Source organism: Vicugna pacos, chromosome 6 (genome assembly GCF_048564905.1).
Source record: "Vicugna pacos chromosome 6, VicPac4, whole genome shotgun sequence".
Lineage (NCBI taxonomy): Eukaryota > Metazoa > Chordata > Mammalia > Artiodactyla > Camelidae > Vicugna > Vicugna pacos.
This window is the reverse complement of record NC_132992.1, coordinates 55142818-55161121: the sequence shown is the minus strand read 5'-3', so window position 1 is coordinate 55161121 and position 18304 is coordinate 55142818. Positions and strand designations below refer to the sequence as shown.

Here is an 18304-nt window from a genome sequence, read left to right as displayed (position 1 = left end):
ACTCTGGCAACCTTTGGATAACATCAACTATGCTCCAATGAAAGACTTCAAAAACCAATGTGCTTCCAAAATCAATGGAAAGGAAATGATGATTTCACTTCTGTCAATTGGAATAGACTGCGTTAGAAAGGAACTTTCATTGTCGGCAAGGGTGTATGCGGGGTAGGAGGGAATAGCAGAGGCCTTTTTCCTGACTTTATGTAAAATCAAGAAGAGAAAGTAATGATACTCCAGACTCTCACACGCGCATCTCTAGCAGTTGCCCCTTGTTCTACTAACTTCTTAAAAGGAAAATGCAGACTGGTCAGTTCTCAGTTCAAAAATTAACACAGAGGTGGGATTTTTTTTTTAATAGTACTCTAATAAGGAGCGTGGAATCAGAGTGCCAGGGTCTCAGTTCTGCCTCCCCCTCTTAAGAGGTGTGTGACTTTGGGCCAGTTACCTTCTTCTTTGAACCTTAGTTTTCACATCAGTAAGCTGGGCATTGTATCTCTGGCACAGGAAAGCCCATGAGCTAAAACACATACAGCTCTTAGCATGGAACGTGGCACTTAGTGCGTGCTGATCCATGGTCTTTGTTGCTGTTTCTGCTGCTGTTGTCATTATTATTATTAATACCATAGTTACTGTTGATGGAGCACCAGATGGCTATTAGGGAAAAAACAGCCGATAATACAATTGAAAACAGAAATTTAAAGAAACCCAGTTCTCTGTATGAGAGGAGCAGGTTGCCTTACCTGCCAAACACATCCTGGAGAATGGACTCCACTCTTTATGTAGCAAAATGACTCTTGAACCTTGAGATCAAATGGCTGGGACGAGTGTATTTGAAATAGCCATTGCATAACTCCGTTAAGGCTACACTGGGATAAATTATTAGCATGGCCCTGGAACTGTGCTTCATTGTGCAATCAAGAGATTCTGTATGGTTTTACTTTTCATACAAAAGGAAAAAAAATATCAAAAACTAGAACCAGAAAACATTTGGAATTTTTTTTTCGTCCATGGCCAGATCTTACAACATCAGTGATTTAAACCAGGCATAGAATATGAACTCAACTAGGCCTCTGATATTTCTGCATTACTTGCTTACAGCGAACAACGCAGACACTGGCTGTGCTGAAGCTCCGTAGCACGGGCTGCGCTGGACAACTGGAATCTCACTTTCCCAGAGTTCCTCTCCCGGCCTGCTGGAGTAACTTAATACTACAGTGCTTCAGTCTTCTGCACCATAAATAAAAAATAAAAATACTCAATTGAATAAGCTTGGAGACTAAAATCAAAGCCACATTTACTGCCAAAGAAGCCAACTAACAAGGATGCACAGCAAGGAGAGAGAAAGCTATCTTCACCCTGGTTTAAATTTCCAAGAAAATGATAACGGAGGAAAGAATGATGTATGGAACGCCAGTATACCATGAGCTGTGGCCTCCTGTCCAGAATCATCAAGAAGTACGCACAGGATTTCATAAGTCCATCATGCACTGCTTTTCTAAATGGCTACAAGGCTATCCGCCCTGCTTTTGCTGAAAGAGGAAGCTGTTTATTTGCATCTTCTACGCCGTCTTTTCCAAAGAGCCATTAAGCAAAGCAGCATAGCCACAAACAAGTACCTGAAAAGAATGGGATCAAGGCAGTGGTACAAAGCTTTGTCCCGGCAATCTGAATGCAGGTGTGAGAGACACAAACCAGGTGGCTAAAAGGCTTCTTTGTTTGAAGCTGTCAGTAGGAGGACCTGATTAATCTCATGCCCCATCCCTAAACTCCCTTTTAACTATGTCAAGACATCGCCTCACATCAGGAAGTCTACGATGACATGGCTATGTGCTAAGCTCAGTTAATGTGGCCCTAGGTTTAAACACTTCAGGTTGAAAGTGGATAATTGGTGGTAGTGGATTTTAAAAGCTCACACAGGTGCCTTTGAAAAGAGGTCAAAAGTCAAGTGCATCTCTCCTGAGAGTACTGGTGAGCCCTTCCTAAGGAGATCAAAATTCTTTTACACAAACCCCCAGGGTCTTGTAAGAACTGTTATTAATTTAGTTCTGTATGTTCCAAATAATGGAAAAACGATACCACATGTGTATATTACCAGTAACCTGGGCATATTTGTTCCAGAGAGGTAGATGTTAGATAGATTTTCACCTGGCACTTCTGGATTGCTAATGAAGTAATCCACTTTATACCAGGGCAAAACTGGGAGTTCAGGTCAGGGTAATGAACCTTGAAAACAGTGAAAAGCCCAAGGGGAAAGAGAATATAAACATAGGAATGTGTTGTCATGTGCTGCGTGTATCCGTAAAACCAGAGCTGTGGAGCTTTAACTGCAGCTCAAAAGCCAAATATCGCTGAGCGTGTTTTGACTTTAAAAAAAAAAGGGAGGGTTATTAAGCTTTTTTTCTCTTTTTATTCAACATAAGTTACAAAGTTTCATCATCTTAACATACTGTGTGTTTTGAAAAGCACCCAAACACTCAACCATTAATTGGTAATTTTCAAATTCCAGTTGGGATGAGTTTTCTAGTTCAGTTTGGAGGTCTTCCACTGCCCATCTTTATTTTTTCTTTCCTCCACTTGTTAGACATTTTTATTCAATGTGTCTGTTATTCTATGACACTTCAGATGTGTTACTTATTAAAATACTATATTTGAAGCAAACTTGAAAACAGGAACACAGAATTAGGAAATTTGATGCTTTTGCTTATTTCCAGTAAAAAATATTTCATTTTATAATTTTTTGTGCCTGCATATAAAAATATGCAAAAGCCTACCAATATATTTCTTAAAAACCTTTGTATATATCCATTAGAATGGCTATTTAAAAAATGCAGCTGTTGGTGAGGGTGAGGAGAAATTGGAACCTTGTGCACTGCTAGTCAGAATGTAAAAAATGGTGTGACCACCATGAATCCTCGGAAAATTAAGAATAGGATTGATATGTGACCCAGCAATTCCACTTCTGGGTATACACCTAAAAGAGTTGGAAGCAAGGGACAGAGCAGAGATTTGTTCACCCACGTTCAGAGCAGCACTGTTCGAAATAGCCAAAAGGGGAAGCTAGACACATGTCCAACAACAGATGAATCGGTAAGCAAGATACGGTATATACATACAAAGGAATATTATTCAGCCGTGAAAAGGAAGGGACTTCTGACACATGCTACAGCATGCAGGAACTTTGAAGACATTATGCTAGGGAAGATAAGCCAGAAACAAAAGGATAAATATGGTATGATTCCACTTACATGAAGTACCTAGAATAGTCAAAATCATAGAGACAGAAAGTCGAATGGTGGTCGCCAGAACCTGGGAGGTGGGAAAAGGGGGAGCTACTGTTTAACGGGTACAGCGTTTCAGCTTGGAAAGATGAAAAAGCTCTGGAGATGGATGATGGTGATCTCCACACAACAAACTGAATGTACTAAATGTCACTGAACTGCATGCTTAGAAATGATTAAAATGGTAAAATTTATGTTATATATATTTTACCCTAATAGTTATTTTAATTAAAAACCCCTTTGTGCATACATTAGTGGTCTGGAATTGGGGTCTGGACTGGGTGTACTTGCCTGATGGACTGCACTTAACAAGCCTGGTGCACTGTTACTAATCAAAAGAAAGTGTGTTTCTTTCAAGAGGTTAAAGACTCCAACTGGCTTGAGCAAACAGATAAAAACAAGGGTGTAGCTGACATTTTGAAATTGGTACACAAATTCTTGGACCACTCACTCCATACTTATAATTAGGAAAGAATGTTTGTCACTAAAATTTTTAATGAAAATCACAGGTTTGTCACAGTAGTTTTGCCACAAAATCATGGTTTCACTCAAGAAATGAGGAAAGAAGAGGAAAAAAACTCTTTCAGAAATAACACTTTAATGCAAATTTAATGTTAAGCACACATGTTCATGGTATGTAGCAAAACAAAGCTAATAGCATAAAAAGTAATATGACATTTGATTAACTGCTGTTAAACTGAACGTGTTAATTGCAGAGAAGAAAGACTTGCCAAGGCATGTTAGAGGCTGAGCTTCCAATTTGAACTCGAAATACAAAGGAAATGGCTCTAAGATCTGTGTAGCTGCTTTACCATTTACACAAGTCCAAGAAATTCCAAGCTCAAATCCCAGGAATATAAGTCTATTTATTCTACTTAAAGTGTTAACAGAGGACAGTTCAATTAACAGCATGTAACATTCTTTGAGAAGACCTCAAAATCCCTTAACTTGCCAATAATAGTTTAAAGACTCCACAGTGTTTTAAAGTCTGGGAAAGGATTCGGTCTCTACCAGAAAGGAGATTGCCCTTGGAGAGCTTGCTAAAGACTTTGGTTAACCAAGAAGCTATAAACCCCAGTGTTCTCACTATTACTCACATATCTTTCACTGTTGGTAGATCACAGTGGTTCACTTGATTGCTTATAATTCGCAGTATCCTCTGATAGAACTTCATCAACAAGGAGAAAGTTGAAGAACCCAATGCTCCCAATTCCCACTTTCCCAGCCAATTTTCACCTACTAATAAAATAGTAATAATAACAACAGCAGCAGCAGCAGTAATAACCAGAGCAAAATAATAACCACCACAATGATAAGCAGACAGACTGGATGGTCATGGAGACACTGGGTAGTAACGCTTGGTTTCTGCTTTTAATCCATCTCGTGATTGAAAACTTTGGTAAAGAAAGGAAACACACAAACACAGATACACCTGATTTTAGTAAAATTAAGGACTACAGAGGATGAAGATTTTAGTAGAATTAAAGTTTGGAAAATGCTATAAATTTATTATCTTTAATAAGCACGATTGGTAAGTTGCTAGCTGAGATACTGACAAATACCTTTCCCTGCTTTTCACATTGACAGCATACAAATCTACTGGATTATAAAGTTCGTGAAGTCAGAGACCATGTCTGCCATGTCTAGAACTAAATCCTCAACTCCTCGCACAGTGCTGGTCCATGTTAGGCATTCATTGCAAGTATGTGTGGAATGAATGAATGAATGGAAAAATAAAAGCCAGCAAGATTATTGACAGACATTGGAAGCAAACAGAACTTAAAGAACCTTAAACAAATAATGCAATACTATGTGCTCAACACCATTCACATGGAATAAGTCATTTCACCCCCAAAACAGTCCTAGGAAGTGTTTCTATTATTATCCTCATTTTATAGTTGAGAAAACTGAGGCACAGAAAGACACACAGCTTAAGTGGGGGAGTTGAGACGCAGTCTGGTTTCAGAGTCTATACTCTTACCCATCATACAAAAATCTTAAACTCAGATCGATGACCCGTGCCTCCCTAAAAGTAGACCTTGAATGTGTAACATTTTAAAAGTGCCAAGGTGGGACATGCCAGTCAGAAGTGCTCACGGGCATGAAAATGGAGTTACTAGGGGAGAAAATTAGCAGTGTCTTAGTCTGTCAGGCAAAGCAATGATTTTTTAAAATCACTTCCTCAGAACCACCAAATACGAGAGAGAGAAGCCAAGGGAGCCATCTACTCCCACTCTTCACCCTTTGCAAGTGTTTAGGAGAGTATCTGGCAAAGTGTAGGTGCTGCGTAAGTGTTGTCATTACGTAAATGCCTTCTTCAATACAGGTATCGTTCTCTTTTCCACACTTCAGTTCCTGCAGGCATTCAAGGGATGACCAAGTCCATTGCCAACAAGTGTATTATCAGAAAACGATCTCTTACATGGAGATAAAACACAAATTGGTATTATTCCCGTCCACTTTGACAATGCAGGACAGCTTTTGTATAAAACGCTCTGCTGTAGGATAGCAACTCAGCTGTTTAAAGGTAGTACCTTGTCCCCTAAGTCCTCATCTGACCTCAGGTTCATTAACCACTCATTTGTGCCATGAATTCAAATTGTCTTCACCAGTTTGGATGTCCTATTCTGGATACAGTCTGATCAGCCACTGCGCCTCCTAAATTATGTCATCAGAATTGGACATAATACTGCAGCTGCTTTCTGACCAAGGCAGCTTTTTAAGGGATTATTAGATCGCATGATCTGGAAACTATTTCTGTTAATGTGGCCTATTATTATGTGATTTCTATGCCGTTTCTATGCTTGCATCATGCTGTTGGTTCATAATAAAATGGAAGCCAGCTAAAACCCCTGACCCATTACCATGTGCCTTTTACCTTGTGCCCATGAGATTAATAGATTGGCCTTAACTCTTTGATTTTACTTTTATTGCATTAAATTTCATCTGTTTTAGTCTAGAGTTTTGAGATTACTTTGTATTTTAATTCTATTGTTAAATGTGAATTTTACAAGAAAGAGAGTGAAATTTAAGTTTTCAGGGCCCCTCACTTGCACAGATCCCTTCTAAGACCCTGGGTGGGGCCCTAGCAGTGTGTGCGTATAGTCAAAGTTTTGGTAGAATTAGCATAAATATGACATCTTAACTCCAATCAGTTTCTGATCCTCCCCCTCCATTTTCCCCTCTGTCTGTTTCATTCTGTTTAGAATGAAAAAGGAAATCACAACAAATTACAAATCTTAAAAAGCTGACATTCCACAAGCATCACAAAATCCAGGAAAATAACATCATATTTTTATTAATTCACTCCTTAGGGACTTTTATTTCTTTTTTTTCCCTACAGTTTTCTTGCTTTATCCTCTTTGAGGGCAGGTTTATGTCATTTGGGTCTGCATAAAGGCCTCCTCCAATAGCGATTTACTGATTGAGTAATAAATAAACATATAATAAAATCTCAGCAAACTGAAAAAATTGAGTCAAACTAGTCTAAGTAGACAATGTGAATTACAGAATTTGTAAATTGCCTGAATTTCCAGTGCTCTTCAATATATATTACTAAGGCAGAACTAAATTATAAATGTATACTCTAAAGGCAAAGTTAAATTTATAAGACTACCTCATATAATAATATAACGTAAGTATCAAAATGTCTTTAACACAAAAAATTAATAATGCAATAACTGGCTTGGTTGAGCCATTTACTTTGATAAAGAATATTTGAGTTGAAATTAATTTTGAAAGCTTTATTTAATAAAATCATATTTTGTGATGGAACTATTGCTAATATTGTAATTATGGTTTTCAATTCATAGTTTATTGCATATCTGGATGGGTCTGTTATATTTTCTAGAGGTTATATTTAAAATGTAAAACTTATTTAATATGTGATTTCAAGAATACAGGATTTAATGGTAAGCCATTTATTAGTATATACTGATTTAACTTAGCTTCATATAGTAAGCTGAATGAAAAGTAATTATTTTGAAGTTAGATTTCTACCCATAGTAATCAATATCAATCACGAAAATTAGCATCTATTCCCAAACATGGAATTTCTCAGACTCTTCATTATAGACAGTGTTAAATCAGAGCCAAAAATTCATAAGTAAAATTTGTAACTAAATAGAATTTAAAATATTTGGGGAGCTGGCAATTTGTAGGAAAACTATAGTGAATCCTTCTGCAATCTTTCCTCCAAGTGTGAAATTTATATATTTGTAAAAGAGACTCATGATCAGAGAAAGGCAACTAAATGTCTTCGGCACTATCAAGGGCTCTTCCTTCTAATATTAATCAACAGTGAGGCAATCAACACAAGGCCTCGGGACAGCTGGGAAACCTTGATGCAGACCTCAAGGCTGCTGCAGGGCAGCGGGATGTAGGGTTCCATCTCATTTCTTAAGGACTACAGAGGATGAAGATTTTAGTAGAATCTCATTTCTTACACTCCGTCAGCTCACCAGCCTCTTTGATCCAGCTATTTCTGGTGATAATGACACCCATTTTTGTTTCATTTGCTTACACACTAAAGTTTTTCATTGTTTTGGTTCAGTGAATTACTCAATAAAATAAAGTTTTTACAAAGCCCTAACTAGATGAGCAGTTCTCAACCCGACTGGCAGATTCCAAACCCCGGGGGAGATTTTTATAAAACTGATGTCTGGACTCCACCAGCCTCTCTTGTGTCGTTGGGTCCCAGCATCATAAAGAGCTGCCAGGTGATTCAAACATGAATCCAGGACTGAGAACCAGGCAGTAGAATAATGAAGACCCTGTCTGGGTGAGGCCGGCACAGCAGAGCAGCAGTTCATGTTGTTACACTCTTTAGAGCACAGTCAGTTTAGAAAGGGTGACCATGAAGGCTTGCCAATAAATCCCAATGACCCTAAGGGTCCCAAACTCAAATCTAGAAGGGCTGGAGGAAAAACAAAGAAAAACAAAAACCATTAAGGATTCCCACGGTGGCAGTGGCGGTGGCGAACAGGAGACAGTGCGTCATCTAAAGGGGGCATCTGTGACTCACCCCTTGTCGTTTACTACCACACAGAATGTGAGAACGTGTAGCTGCATACTCTAATCTTCAAGAGAAATCAGGTAGGAGTGTGTGTGTGTGTGTGTGTGTGTGTGTGTGTGTGTGTGTGTGTGTTTAAGAGAGAGAGAAATCTCCCGATTTTTAAATGATAGTTCAAAAAATGTTATAAAGTTGAAAAACCAAAGAAGCACGCCTGCCAAGTGGACTGGAGCTCATGCTACGCACAACCCGGGCCCACTTCCAAGTGCCCGAGCTGTGGGATCAAGGCATACACCCCGTGGGGCTGCAGGGCCCTGAGCTTTCTGCCTGAATTTTCAGTCCTGTACCAAGGACCAAAAAGGAACAAATTAGACCCTGAACATGAGACATACAACAAAAGTAAACATTTATCCACACTGTCATTTATCCCTTAAAAATATTACCTCACTCTACCATTAAAAAAGAAAATGAGTGCTTACTTAAAAACCACATTAAAGTCATTTTGAGAGACGTGAGATCATAAAATTCTGTTCTAAAAGTGGACACAGCAGTGGAACACACATATCACGAGGGGTGTCCATCCAGACTTGCCCAAGAATGGGAGTGCTAATCCAAACGGAGCAGATGGCTACCTCTTTATCGACAGATAATAGAAAAGTCTATCGTACTTATAAGAAAAAAAATTAATAGGCAAAATGTAAAAATTGCACCAACCAAAGCTCAAAAGTAAGACAGCTGTTTTCAGTGATACATTTTTTTCAGTTTCCAAAGATTTTTATAATAGTATTTATATGTCTAAACTAATAGTAGGGGCTAGGCAATCAGGCCGTATCCCAGCTCCTCCAGTTACTGACTGCGTCACTACAAACAGATTGCTTTGCCTCTCTCAACTCAGTCACCAAATGCATCAAAGAAAATGATAATACCTGAATACCTGTGATTGCTCAAAAATTAAATTAGGTAATGCAATTGAAAGTGGCTTACATGTAGTAGATGCTAAATTAACATTTGGCTTAGTGTTGTAAATGGTAATTATATAGGCATTGACATATAAAATGGCCACAGTTTATGAGGGACTCTGAGATTTCCATCATTCATTTTCCACTTCTTTACTATCTTATAAGGTCTCTGAATTCAGTCTGTGACGTTAACTGAGCTCCAAATCATGTTCAAGCTAATGTGTTCAGAACTGTAGAGATGGAAAGAAGATCAATATAGGTCTTTCCGTTAAAGAATGTATATTTTATTCATTTTATTTATCCATCAAACATTCAGTGAGCACCTACCATGTGCCAGGCACTGTTCTAGACAACGAGGACACATCGCTGAATAAGACAAAAACTATTCCAGCACTCATGAAGCTTCAAATATAGTGGAACTAGTGAAATGATGAACAAGTAAGAAAATTAAGTAGTAACAGATGCTCCAAAAATATAGCGGGCTTATGTACTGGAGAGTGATTGGGTGATGACTGTAAATTAGGTGATCAGCCCAGAAAGGACTCTCTTAAATGACACAAGAAAGCTAGTCATGCAGAGCTAGTTTGGGGAAGAGTGTGCCCCTTTGATGGGAAGAGCCTGGCCTGTCTGGAGGGCGTCACTAGGGCACATGGAGCACAAGGAATGGGCAGAGGGGAGAGCTGGGTGGGGTGAAGAGGTAAGCAGGCCATCACACAGGGACTCATAGCCAGAGTGAGGACCTGAACTTCACTGCAGCAGCGAAAGTAAACACCCAATTACAATACTGAGGAGTATTAATTAAGTGCTATAAAAGCAACGTGCTGTGGAAACCCAGAAAAAGGCCGTTGATTCTGCATGGCTAGAGGAGGGTGCGGAAAGCTTCTGGATAAGTGGATTTGAACTGGCCCTTAGAGGACAACAGGACTTAAAATGTAAACAGGCAGAGAACAGGGAAAAGGGCATCCCAGGCTGGGAAAACTGGAAAACAAAGAACGCATGCCTTGGGTGGTCTGGGATGGCTGGCCTGGGAACCTAGAGAAGTGTGGAGGTACATCAAGCTGAAAAGGTAGAATCCTAGGTGGGGGGAAGGGTCTTTAATGCAGATGGCGGGCAGAGGGCCTTGTCCAGAGATAGGAGAAGCCACGTCGAGTGCAGCCTCCTGAAGCAGTAGGGGTATGTCGATGTCATAGTGATGTGCACACTGGAGTGCCCACGCTCTATCTGTGGACTATTTAGACACCGAGACTGATTGTGAGCATCACTTTAATGCTCCACCATTGTTACCTGGGCATCTTTAGGCCCTGCATGCACTTGTGTATTCTAAAACACGTGCAAGTGACGTCTAAGAAAGCAATCCAACAATACAAATCAGGATTTCTAAGGCACAAACTCTTTGGTCCAGCATTTACTCCTTTAGTAATTAATACACAGCCTGTAGGAATACTCACCCAAGTACACAAATGCAAGATGTTCATCCAGGAGCGACGAGACCATCACTCGGAAGTCCTGGGAGCCACCCCTGCACATTCGACATCATGAAAAAAAGCAGGAGGTGCTGAGGAACGGGAAACCAAGGAATAATCTGAAAACGCAATCTCCAGCCTGGACCATTTAAATCAGTGTTATTCAAACTGTAGGTCACAATCCATTAGTTGGTGATAACATCAATCCAGGGGGTGGTCACTGACATTTTGTTTTTAATTTAAAAGAATACTGGGATATTGTGCTGTACACCAGAAATTGACATATTGTAATTGACTGTACTTTAATAAGAAAATAAATTTAAATAAATAAACAAATAATAAAAGAATAGAGTAAAATGGAGCAGAACAGAAAGCATTAGCACGAATTCAACATAGTAAGTGTTGTGTTTCCTAAAAGACTGTTTGCATTTTTCACACATACACACAAAGGCATTTGTGTACTGCATTGTGATGTGAGATGTGTCTCTTACTGTGGGTCGTAATTTTAAAAATGAGAAATATTAGTCAACATTATTTGGGGGGACTCATGTTAAACCAGAACTCTATTTTCTTAACTCACTGATAGCAGGTGGGAACTTATTAGAAAAACGCACTCAGTTATATATGTATGTAAAAATATGCCATCTGTAGGGCTGTGAAGAGGTCCAACACTTAATCATGCATAATCATGCATGTTATAAAAGGAGAGAACTTTGATTTTGTATTTTATATACTTTCATACCATATGCCTTTATATACTTCTATATTGCAATTTTTAAATTAAAGAAAAAGAGGTGGTTAAGAATACTCTGCCTATTGAGTACTCAGTCAATTGACATGAAATATGCAGATGTCTTTCAGCCAGAAGACAGAGGGAAATGAGAGGGAAGGCAGCCATGCTCTAACCATGGAAAGTTGGTGTTAGGTTGGCAGGAATGTGAGTGATAGAAGTCAATGTGTGGCCTATTTACTTATGTCCCACCTAATTTATAAAATGATTCAAGGCAGTTAGTTGTTTGGGGACAGCCCAAAGACATGGCGAAAGACAGTCTGAGAAAAAAAAAAAATCTTAGAAGAAAACCTGGCGCTAGAAGGGAGACTTGGAAAGTGGGAGGAGACTTGAGACTCAGGGTAAAAGTAGGAGATGTAATGGGCACACCTGCTGTGTGGATGAGACATTCACGTTCATGGGCCAGACCCTGGAGAGTGCTGGGGCGCTCAGAGCTTACCTGTCTGCCTCTCCCTTCTTTCTGATATGCTGATTGAACAGCCTCATGTCCGGCTGGCTCGCGCTCGCAGCAGATATGTTAGTATCTTCCATTAGATCTCATCTAAGAAGCAGTGTGGATCATACTGGCTGGTGCATAATTGCTTAGGTTTGCATTAAACCACCTCTCATGACTGACGATACCAGGCATTGATAGTCTACTAGCTGGCCTGTCCTGCTGTTCCCAACTAGTTCTGTGGCCTCTTAACTTTCCCAGTGTGTACCGATTGAAAAATGGTCTTTCTGTGTATTCGGTGCTTGCTGGCTTGGCGGTGATAGCACAGATTCCTTTTTATTAGCAATAATATAAACTTGAATGGCAATTATACTACCTTTTTGAAGCTGGACACAGCCAAGTTCCAGGACGCTGAGATGTTCTAAGCAGCACTTCCAGAGGGAGCAAGCGTCTGTGTCCTGGGTTCTGATGAAAATGGGCAAAAAGTGCAAGGTCTCAAGTACATGCATCCTTACCCACTGGGGTAGACCGACCCCAAGTTAAGCCTTTGCAATTTTTTTGGTCAAAGTTAGAAAATCAGTTTAACAGTGGAAATGGTAAAGTACTTTCCTAACTAAATATAAAACCACAAATCCTCATCATATCACTTTACACAAGGAATTACTTGTAAGTAGCAAACATATCCTTGTCATATTTGAATTTCAGTACTCAGCAGCGGTGTTGCACACAGCACATGCTTAATAACCATTAAGTGAGTACATTAATGGATACGCTTATTAGGTAAGGTGGCCATGAGGCTTTCTTCCACTAATGACTGTTGCTGATTGCTGATTATCACAGAACTTTGGAATCATAAAAGCAAAGGCTGATTCTATTCATGAAATTCTGCGCTAGTGAGCATTAATTATTCTTTTTTTCTGATTTCCCTTCCAGTCATCCAGAAAGCTGCAAGATTCCTTGATCTCAGTTTTTATGGCAACTAAGATACATAAATTCCCCAGGTGCAAAATCAATAGTCTTCAGTCCACCATTCAATATTGGAAGTTTCACTCTGGTAAGTCCCTCCTAAGTCACATTGATGATGCCTGAGTTTTATGAGCAGTGAAATCTATTAATTATCCTTTCTATTTCTCTTTGGCATTTTATTATAAGTGAGAGAAGGGAGAGCTAATCCTTTTATAAGTAGGTAGCAGAGACATAACACACCCATAACCAAACCTCTCTCTTTCTCTTCCCACCCACCTTTTCTTCTTTCACAAGAGTTTAAGACCAAAAATCCAGATTAAAGTCAGGCTCTTAATGTTAAATGCATTTTTACAGAGGCAAGTGTCTGTGAAAGACATTTTATAGGAACAAGTGATCAATTGCATTTTTAAGAGCAACTCCTACACATGCTACTGGGTAAGTTGCCAAAGGGTTCATTGTATTTCCCACACTAGGACCGATGGCTCAGGAAGTGAGCTAAATATTTCAGATGCCTGGGTTTCACAGCTTAGAAGCTTAATTTTTTTAAACTTGTGTGAGATAAAGCAATAGCAGTTTCAGAATAATGACTGTTATTCAGAATCTCTTTCCTGATGTCATGAGACTATATTTTTAATCCTTCCACTCAAAAGTCAATCATTCATCTAATTAGGTAGGAAATAAGTATTTTCCAAATCATCACTGAGCAACAGATTCGTACTGTTAGCCATATCATCAGTGCTTTTTCCATTGTGAACTAGAAGTTACAGTCTTTGTAATGTTTAAGCTGCAGGCATTAGAGAGGCCTCCTGGAGCAGTGCACCAGCCTTGGTGAAACCAGCCTAGTATCTCCTTTGTTTTGGAGCCAATGGCGGCAAATTGTCAGTGGTTGATGTAAACCCTTTCCTAACCACTGGTTTTACAGGTTGACAAGTGGCAATATTAACAGTAACTAATCAGTGCCAGCCAGCTACAGACACCCCACCTCTTCGTGTGTTCAATTGCTCTCAGTAGAAAATGAATAATAGTATTTACTTATACATGGGACACACTTAACCATCTTGCTGAAGAAACAAGCTTCTCTTGCAAATCAGTTTTGAAACTACATACTGTATAATCAAGTGCTGAATGAAGTGAGCGCTCTCTGGTGTGGTGGATATAGCGTTAGCCAGCATGGGTGCTACTGTATATCTGAAGAATCACAGTAAAGAGGGGAAAAGCCCAATGCTGGTGCATAGACATGGTTAGTTACCATGGAGTGATAAGCTGCATCTCAGTACATTTCTGTTCTTAAAGCAAATGGAGGAGCTATGGGAGTCAGACAAGGAAGCATATCCCTCTCCAATACCAGTGTAAGTCAGTGGTTCAGAGGAACTGGGCTTTGCTGCCTCCAGGAAAAGACTTAGTTTTCCATTGAGAGAGTAAATTAGCCACCATTTTTATTGTATGCAAATCACACTACAGCTCACAGTCAGAGATGAGGAGGGGAAAGCACTTTGCACATGAGATAAATAAGCAAAACCAAAACTAAAGGCAAAAAAAGCTTACTATGTCTACGTTGAGTCCCCCGAATGGGGAAACTCTGAGCCCTTCTAAGTTACTGTCTCCCTAACCAAAACAGCTTTTTCTCTGATGTTTTTGCAATGGATACAATGTAACAATAAACTGGGAAAACTTTTTCTTTCCACCACGTGCAAACTCTTAACCTTGACAACTTTGAGAATTTTAATCCCTTAAATAGCTATATAGCCTTTGAGAAGCCAGTCCGATGCAATTCCAGTCTTCCTTTACAGGTAAACTAATTGTCTTTTCTTAAAACTTTTTGTCCTTGACTATTCTATTTTCTGTCACACTCCTAAGGCCCAGTAACATCTAAAGATTTTTTTAAAAAGACTTACCAAACAAACGTGGCATCCTTCAAATGCTCCATGTTCAGGGAAGACAATTTGCTTCAAACTGGTAGATGAGAGACTGTTCCAAGCAAACAGGACTCAGTGGAATGGAGGGATAAGCATTACTCAGTCAAAAGCCTGTCTTCAGGAAAGAACATCCTGAGGAGAGGTCTCAGACGGGTCCTGTCCAGGAAGCTGAAGCAAATGAAGAGGAGGTTGACGTGGTGGGAATTTTCCTGAGCCTTTATTTTTTACTTACCTTTCTAACACACACAAGCGGATCCATCTCTGGAGAGACGTAAAACAGGCACGTCCAAGAACTACATCTAATGAAGTCTGTTACCCAAGTTAGTCCCAACCTGGAACTTCAAGAATTCAGTTTCAAATCCAAAGTACTTGAGAACAATCAGGACAAAGTACTACTTGACTTAAGGAGGTCAGGAGATTAATTTTTCTTCATTTCCAGGACCAGAAATTGCTGAATCAGTCCAAATGCTAAGAACTTTCAGAGAGCAGGAACTCCTTTTAGGGCCTGGGAAGGAAGATGGCATCTTTCTCCTAAAGCGTGGGCATACACTGTCTGGGAAAACACACTTTTGTCATATGGTGGGAGAGTCAGTCATCCATCAGATGCATCAATATCATGAAAATAAATTCAACGTACACTTAGTAATGAAGATCAGAGGTTTTCTCTTACTCTATTTTAAAATAAGTCTGTTGTGAAACTAGTTTAAAGTTGTAGCTTATATTTTTAAAAAAAAATGCAGCTGTAACACCAGCACGCCCTGTTGGCCATTCCATTTTTAATCAAGACTTGTAATCATCCCATTGAACCGAAAACAACCTCCTTTATATCTTTGATTGCTGGAAACCAAATGATTAGCTGAATTTTTAAAATAAGTAAAAAAGGGAACATAAGAAAGAGGGCTGCTCTTAAAGGCCAAATGGTTAATATTCCGGTACTATTCATGCATTTCCTCACATCTCTCCGGTAGTTATTCCCTCCTCTATTTATACACTATTAATCTCCTTTAATGAACTTCATCTTTCGATTCAGTGACTCCTTGACTTCTCCCAACTCCATCTCATCTCACCCAACACGTAATTAGCCTAATGAAGAGCAAAATAGGATTTAGCAAATGCCTACTTTTTTCGTTTACTAAACTTTACAGTATTTTTTGTTTGTTGTGTATTTATGTACCTATTACCTTAGAAATCAAGGATCAAAAGAGTATTTCCACGTTACTACCACATACCTGAAAACGCAGTCTACACTTGCTAAAAAATCAAGGTATGTTTGTTAAGGTTTTACTTTCTGTGAAGTAGCCCCAAAAGACCAGAACTCAATGGTCAGAGGAACACATAGTGTTTCATGATCTTTTTTTTTTATTGAAGTATAGTCAGTTTACAATGTTGTGTCAATTTCTGGTGTACAGCACAATTTTTCAGTCATACATGAATATACATATATTCAATATATTCATTTTCATATTCTTTTTCACTGTGAGCTACTACAAGATCTTGTATATATTTCCCTGTGCTATACATGATCATTTTTAATTCAAATTAATACTATTTAGTTTGAGAGATTGTAATGCATTTTGAAGGGGTGAACAGATTCAATACAGAAAAATAACAAGGACTAAGAAATTACAGAGTAAACTGTAAAGAACAAAGCAACAATAATAGTCATAAACTCTAAACCACTATAATGATAGGTTGTACTTTGATTACCCTTAATACTTTTAAAAGATCTTTCACCTACATCATCCCATTTGATTGAAAATGGTCAGTAATTTTTCTCCCACACTGAAGGTAACTTACAAAAAACATTGTGTTCAAGGATGGATCCATTAGATTTCCTAAATACCTTAATGGGGATAAATGAAATAACCAAGCTAAACATAATGGAAAACTTCCCAACTAGGAAAGTTGTCTGATGCTAATAGAGGCACCCAAAATTTTAGATTTTGTTTCCTAAAGACATTTAAGAATATGCTATGTCCCTAACTTTCTCAGGTGGTTTAGATGTAACCCTATCTACAGAAAGAGGAACATATGGGTTAACTACAATGGCAAGCAGGTAGCTCATTAGTATTCCATTTCTTAATGTATAGTTGCAGCTCCCTCGCCACCCTGAGGACATTCATTTTACTCTGAAGAGAACCACGCTGCTCTGAACTAATGGTCCCATGCAGTGGTTGGCATGAGAATCAGTATTGCTCACCATGGTTTCTCCATCACAGCACTAGCTTTCTTTGCTCTCGGGATGGTGCATGTATGTCCTGTCCTCTTCTCTTACCCTGTTTTTCTCCCTGTAACTTAAATTCATTATAATTTTATCTCTTGGGGACCTGTAGAACCCTCTAATTCCTCCTGTGCAAGATAGCTTTAATGTTTTTTAATTCCCTCTCATTCAAGCTAAACACTTCCTGGTTGTCCAGTAACCTCAGCATCTTGATTTATCAACTGTCAACACACTTTACTTTGTCTGTATTCCTCTGAAAGTGTGGTGTTCAGTATCACTCATAATGTTCTGAGTACAGTTTGACCACAGCAAACTAGAGTAGGGTTGCCATTTTCCCCAGACGAGGCACACATGCTCACCAATTCAGTCTAAAAAGACATTCACTTTGTTGGCAGCAGTGCCACGCTATTGATATACATGGTGTAACTAAAACTCCTAACCTTCTAAATTATATACGCTAAGGATCCAGTGCTGTACTCTTTGAAAGAACCCAGAAATTGACTTCATAAGTGCCAGTCTCCATTTATGTCCTTATTTTCGTCTAATCAAATCTGCTAGACTTCAGGCATCAACATTAAAAAGTAGTATCATTAAATACCTTGTTGGCATTTCATATTTTTGGTGTTATTTAATTAGTATTTTTACAACAATCATCTTTCTGGTATTTGTTTATGGTAATACACAGCTTTTTAAGCTATATTTTGACTTAAATAGATCGGGATAAACCTAATCACATCCGAGCACGTCATACATTTAGGAAACAGATCCCAACCTCCAAAAAATAAACCCAAAATGATTTCTGGAAGCATAACCATATTTTCAATAGATGATTTACTATGGACTTAAGCTGACTGGAGCATTTTTACTTTCATTTAACATTTGTGTTTTAATTAGAATCACAGCATCGCCTCAGTCCTAACTTTGTTTCCTTGCCTTCACTCTCTGTCCAAAACTATTTAGTTTTAGCCTTATCCAACATCTGTGTTTACGTAACCATAAACTATTTGTAGATAAGCACAGGTTTACAAGTAACGTTTCAGGCCTCCTTTCCCAGCTTGGGGACTCGTGGGTAGGCTGTGCAACTCAGGTGCGTCTTTAGAGTACATCTAGCTGAAGTCCACAAGTTCGTTGCTACGTCTGTAAATCATGTCTCTCAAATCCATCTACTTCTTTCCAACCCCATTGCCATTACCTCTCTCTAGCTGTTGGATATCTCATCCAAAACCTTTTTTGGTATTTGATCATGCTGACCCCTTGGTTGTGCCTGTCA

The 18304-nt window shown here is 38.9% G+C and overlaps 1 long non-coding RNA gene across 3 annotated transcripts in view; it reads left to right on the top strand.

Annotated features, from left to right (window-relative positions):
- Nucleotides 1-18304, top strand: part of LOC116280972 (uncharacterized) — a 382863-nt gene that overhangs the window by 322660 nt on the left and 41899 nt on the right. For all 3 annotated transcript variants that reach the window (XR_012073628.1, XR_012073627.1, XR_012073631.1), the window contains one exon: nt 12865-12985. This is a non-coding gene — a long non-coding RNA (uncharacterized lncRNA). The remainder of the gene's footprint in view (nt 1-12864; nt 12986-18304) is intronic.